Here is a 6,000-nt window from a genome sequence, read left to right as displayed (position 1 = left end):
TTACCACTGCAACAAAAAGAATAAAGTACCTAGGAATAAACCTACCTAAGGAGACAAAAGACCTGTATGCCAAAAACTGTAAGACAGTGATGAAAGAAATTAAAGATGATACAAACAGATGGAGAGATATACCATGTTCTTGGATTGGAAGAATCAACATTGTGAAAATGACTATACTACCCCAAAGCAATCTACAGATTCAATGCAGTCCCTATCAAACTACCAATGGCATTTTTCACAGAACTAGAACAAAAAATCTTTAAATTTGCATGGAGACTTAAAAGACCTCGAATAACCAAAGCAATCTTGAGAAAGAAAAATGGAGCTGGAGGAATTAGGCTCCCTGACTTCAGTCTATACCACAAAACTACAGTAATCAAGACAGTATGGTACTGGCACGAAAACAGAAATATAGATCAATGGAACAGGATAGAAAGCCCAGAGATAAACCCATGCACTTATGGTCACCTTATTTTTGATAAAGGAGGCAAGAATGTACAATGGAGAAAAGACAACCTCTTCAATAAGTGGTGCTGGGAAAACTGAACAGTTACATCTAAAAGAATGAAATTAGAACACTCCCTAAATTAGAACAGCTCTAATTTCATCAGATACATTTGTGATCCCCTTCTGTCTTTTTTCTCCTGCTGGGATCCATGTAATATCAGTGTTGGTATGCTTAATGTTATTCTAGAGATTTCTTAAACACTTTTCATTTTTTACAATTTGTTTTTCTTTTTGCTGTTCTGATTGAGTGATTTTCCATTATTCTATCTTCCAGATAACTTATTCATTCTCTTATATCAGTTAGTCTGCTATTCACTCCTTCTAGTGTGATTTTTATTTCAGTTATTGAATTCTTCATTTCTGATTGGGTCTTTTTTATATTTTCTAGTTCCTTGTTAAAATTCTCACTGTGTTCATCTATTGCTATCCCTAATTCAGTGATTATTCTTATTACTAATGCTTTAAATTATTTATCTGGTAAGTTGTTTATTTCTTTTTCATTATTTATATTTTCAGGAGTTTTCTTTTGCTGTGTTTCAGTTGAGACCAGTTCTTCTGCCTTTTTATTTTATTTAACTTTTTCTGCCTCTATGAATTTAGGTGAAACATTTACCTATTGTGGTCTTGAAGGTGTGACCTTATGTGGGAGTGTCCCTATACAGACTGTGTGAGCCCAGTGCCTTTGGTGGGAGAGACGGATTTGACGTGGACACAAGACATGTCTTTCCTCAGGTTGTACTCAGCTATCATCTTGGTAGGAGGTGGGACTGGAGATGGAGGGGCTAGAGCTGGAGCCAGGTGCGAGGCGGGGCTTCCCCTCTGCTCAGTGGACATCACTGCCCTATCAGGAGTGGGGTCTGATCCCAAGTTAATGGAGGAGCCCTGAGGGTCGGGCCCTAGCTGGCTTTGTTCCCTCTGAGTGTGTGCTTTCCCTTCACCAAGCACTGAGACCCTTGCTCCAGAGTGGCAGAGTGCTGACACAAGGGGAGGCTGTGTGGGCTCTCAGCTCGTGTTGGTAACAGACAGAGGTCAAAGCTGTCTCCAGTACACTGCCTGTGCTGGTGCCAGCAATTGTTTACCTCACTCTGCTGAACTGTAGCTTCGAGTCCAAGCCCCTTTGTCCCTCATAGCCAATCACTCCCCCAGCCTCTGACACCCCTGCCTTGTTGTGGAGCCACACTGCAGGGCAGGGGTCCTGCATGGAGTCTTGGACTGGTAGCTGTCAGAGCCCTGGGCTGCTTCTGACGTGCTGCTTGAGTAAGCGCCAGCAGTGGCTACCATTGATTGCCCTACTCAAGTGCTGCCCCAGGACCGAGTCGCCTCTGTGTCCGGCATCTGAGCTTTCTTCCTGGTGGTGGCAGCCATAGATCCATTGCCATGTTGTGACATAGAGTAAGCGGGGCTGGAGCGTTCCCTCAGCTTGAGCTGCGGTGCTCCCTGAGTTGGTTGTGGGAAACCCGGCAGCCATTGGAGCCATCTCCTATCTGCTGTCTCTGCCCTGCCTTGGGGCCACACCAGTGTGTGTGTACTCCACATAAGTGGAGTCCAGGATTCTCTTAGCCCTCCTGTTAGTCTCAGCAGTCCTTAAATCAGCCAAGGGGGCTCGTCTCCCTGTGTAGGGCCCCAGAACTGGGGCGCCCAGTCTGTGGCTAAAACTGCTTACTCCCCAGGGTGTGCCTTTGCCCATGTATTGATAATTTCCCTTTTTTCTCTGAGTCCCTTCTCAGGGGCACAGGTCCTGACCTGATTGTTTCTCCTCCCTTCCTGCCCAATTCCTTGTGGATCTTTCTTACAGCCTTGGCTGTACAGGAGTCTTTCTGCTAGTTTCTATTTAGTTTTCAGTGAGAATTGTTCCATATGTAGATGTATTTTTGACGTGTTCATGGGGGGGAGGTGAGTTCCATGTCCTCCTGCTCTGCCATCTCTATTGATCTCCTCCATTACTACTTTCTGATTCACATTAGTTGTTGGAATTTCTATCATGTCGTGGTCATCCTCTCAGCCCATGGCTGAATCACCTTGTTTTTAAGTGTTTCCTGTGTAACCACTCCTTTCTACGTCTTCGGCACCCTGAAGCAAAGGTCAAGCGGTGAGCATGTTTTGCCTGATCTGTTGCAACTCTCTTCTTAGCTCTCACTGTTTCAAATAGTATCCATTTTGAGGTGATTTTTCAATGATACTGCTAGAACTTTCCTCAGGTCTCATGGCTGTGATCTTATTGCTTTATTCTTTTGGTCACTGGACACAGTTGAGATAAATCACACTTTTGTTTTCATTATTCTAGGTATATTCTTCAACTAAATTTATTGCCAAATCTGAACTGTATAACTTAAAAGGAAATCTCTCAAATGTAATATAGTTTCTCCACAATGTTTTCTCCAAAGAACATCATTCCATTAAGTTGTAAGAAGAAAATTTGACATGAAAAAAATTAATTTAGGAATTTCTTTCCCTCTCCAATTTAGTAAATACTGTCTAAATTCTTGGCTGCAGAAAAGACCAGAGCATTGAACTAATTACTGTGATAGTTAGCAGTCATAGCCTGTTTATTTGCTAGACCCAATATAAGCTCATCCAAAATAATAGTCATGTTGATTTTGAATAAATAGACTTGGGCAATATTTTGGAAGGTACCTACATGATTCATATATATATATTTTTAATGGGGTTCTCTCTTTTTTTAATTAATTTATTTTATTTTTGTCTGTGTTGGGTCTTCGTTGCTGTGTGTGGGCTTTCTCTAGTTGTGGTGAGCCAGGGCTACTCTTCATTACTGTGGCGCGCAGGCTCAGTAGTCGTGGCTTGCAGGATCTAGAGCACAGGCTCAGTAGTTGTGGCACACGGGCTTAGTTGCTCCGTGGCATGTGGGATCTTCCTGGACCAGGGCTCGAACCTGTGTCCCCTGCATTGGCAGGCAGATTCTTAACCACTGCGCCACCAGGGAAGCCCCTGATTCACATTTTGTGATGCTGTTTTTTGGAAGGGGGCAACATAGTTTAGTAAATTAGAGCACAGATTCTGGATTCAAAACGTCTGGGTTCAGATTTCAGCTCTAGCATTTGTCAGTCACGTTGCCTTGGACCAGTTTATACATCTCTAAGCCTCATTTTGTCTCATTGGATGATAATAGAACTGATAAGATTGGTTGTTGTGAGGATTACATAATATAATGCATATAAGCATAGGACTCTGTCCTATATTAAGAATTTGATAAATGGTGGCTCTAATGATTTTGCTGAAGATTGGGTTTTAGTGGATAATTTTTTTTTTTTTTCGGTATGCGGGCCTCTCACTGTTGTGGCCTCTCCCGTTACGGAGCACAGGCTCCGGACGCGCAGGCTCAGCGGCCATGGCTCACAGGCCCAGCCGCTCCGCGGCATGTGGGATCTTCCCGGACGGGGGCACGAACCCATGTCCCCTGCATCGGCAGGCGGACTCTCAACCACTGTGCCACCAGGGAAGCCTTCCCTTTAGTGGATAATTTTGACAGGAAACTCATCCTCAGCCAGCTTAAGAAAAAAGAGAAGTCTGGCACAGAAAGTCACTTCTTGAATGATATCATAAAGGCTTGGTTCTTCTCCAATTCTTGGTCTACCCTTTCATTATTTTAGTTTCATATGTTGACTTTACTCTTATGCTTTCTGTGAAAACTCCAGGAAATTTCTGCCTCTCCCTCTGGAGTGACCAAATGCTGCATCTGCTTCTCACATTTACTTAAGTTCTATATGATGAGAAAGAATAAGCATTTTGTCTGGTGGCTCCTGGCAAAATTAGGAAATGCACCTTGATTGGGTCCTTTTAGGTTATGTGCCTATTCCATTGCAGTCAGGGGAATATATGGGCTCATTTGCTTAGGTCTCCTCACACCCCTCATTGCATGTGTTTGGAATAGGGGTAGAGCCCTATCCAGACTCTACACTAAATGTGGGACAGAGAGGGCACCAAAATGGAAATAGGGGGCTATTTCTGGAGGAAGGTGAAACAGATATGGGTACTCAAGGAACAACTATAAAGGTGATATCACTGAAAAGTTTTTTTTCCTACTATCCACTTACTACATGAATGAATGAAAATAACAGTTACTTATTTGTAAGGGCATCAGATTATGTGCTTCGGGGTCCTTTTTCTCTCTCTCTTTTTGTTGTTGTTGCATATCTCCAGAGACTGAAATTGAGGTGCATCTTATTTTCTGCACGTTATCGTTTAGCAACTCTGTGTGCCAATATGGCATAGCAGAACTTTATCAGGCTTGGAAAAGAAGTTCTGTGAGATATAGCCCAACTCATTGGAATGTTCAGCCAGGATTCCTATTTCTCTTGTTTAGTTTTTCAAAAGAACCTTTGTAATACATGAAACGAATCAAGAAATGGGCCCCAGGACATATATGGCTCATCATCATTTTGATATTTGAAGCAAAGTAATCATAATAGCAAACTGGTCTTTAATAGTTTCAAAATTAACATCATTTATTTATCAAATTTACATCTCTTGTACACATAGATAAATATTTTCCTATCATGCTGTTTGAAGGGCAAACCTCAGGGTATTTAAGCTCTTAGAGGTTATTATACAAAGTTTCTTTGTATATGAGTGACAGAATTAAATAATAATAAAGCTAAATTCTCTCATTCTAAGTTATTGTCATTTGAAAAAAAAAGACAATAATCCAATTCTGACTCTTTCTGATTGTGAAAATTCATTTATATCATTTCTCAAGTAAGGTGGATGGACTTGTTGAATGAAGGCCTTTTCTGTTGTATTTGGGCAGGGTAGGATGCAGTGTTCACAAGGTCTGTGAGATCTAGAGAACATCCAGGTCATGGAGAGAGGGGAGGGTCCAGACAGCATGTGGACCATGTATTTGAACTCTCAGGGGGTGCAGGGTGCTCATTACCTCTCTTTACTTATATTTAATGGTTCAGATAATACTTATCATCATTTCCTGGGCAACAGAAGAGTGTTTTACCAGTGTGCCACTTCAGGGGAAGATCTCAGTTTATAATAATTTACAATAGTGGGTACTGTAGTACCTTCAGTCTCATCTAAATTGGGTCCTTTGCTATCAGCACACCTCTTCCTCTCTATCACACACAATCCTAGATGTCTTGGTCCTCGCCCTTTGATAAGGAGACATGTGAAAAAAGGATGGTCAGGCTTCCCTGGTGGCGCAGTCTCATCAAAACCTCCAGTGTGGATAGTTCTTCAGAGGACTTTTTCTTTCCCAAAATGCAACCTGAAATATATAAAAATTGCTGAGTTTTGCCGCATACCATCGTCTACTGTTCATTACTTGCTTCCCTTCCTGAGATTTAGGTTCTTTCTTCCTCAGGTTGGATCCAACATGGCCCTGGGGGCCTAAACATCTGTATGCAGCTCTCCTGGGGGTTTGCACCCTGACATTTGAGGCAGTGTGTGGCTGTCCCCCAGCCTCTACCACTCCTCAGTCTTCTGTATCTCATCTGCTCCTGATTTATTTTCTTCACTGCTCTCAGG

The sequence above is a fragment of the Neophocaena asiaeorientalis genome, unplaced genomic scaffold, assembly GCF_003031525.2.
Source record: "Neophocaena asiaeorientalis asiaeorientalis breed wild unplaced genomic scaffold, Neophocaena_asiaeorientalis_V1.1 scaffold118, whole genome shotgun sequence".
In the NCBI taxonomy this organism is placed as follows: Eukaryota; Metazoa; Chordata; class Mammalia; order Artiodactyla; family Phocoenidae; genus Neophocaena; species Neophocaena asiaeorientalis.
The sequence above is the reverse complement of the archived record's forward strand: the minus strand, read 5'-3'. Positions refer to the sequence as shown.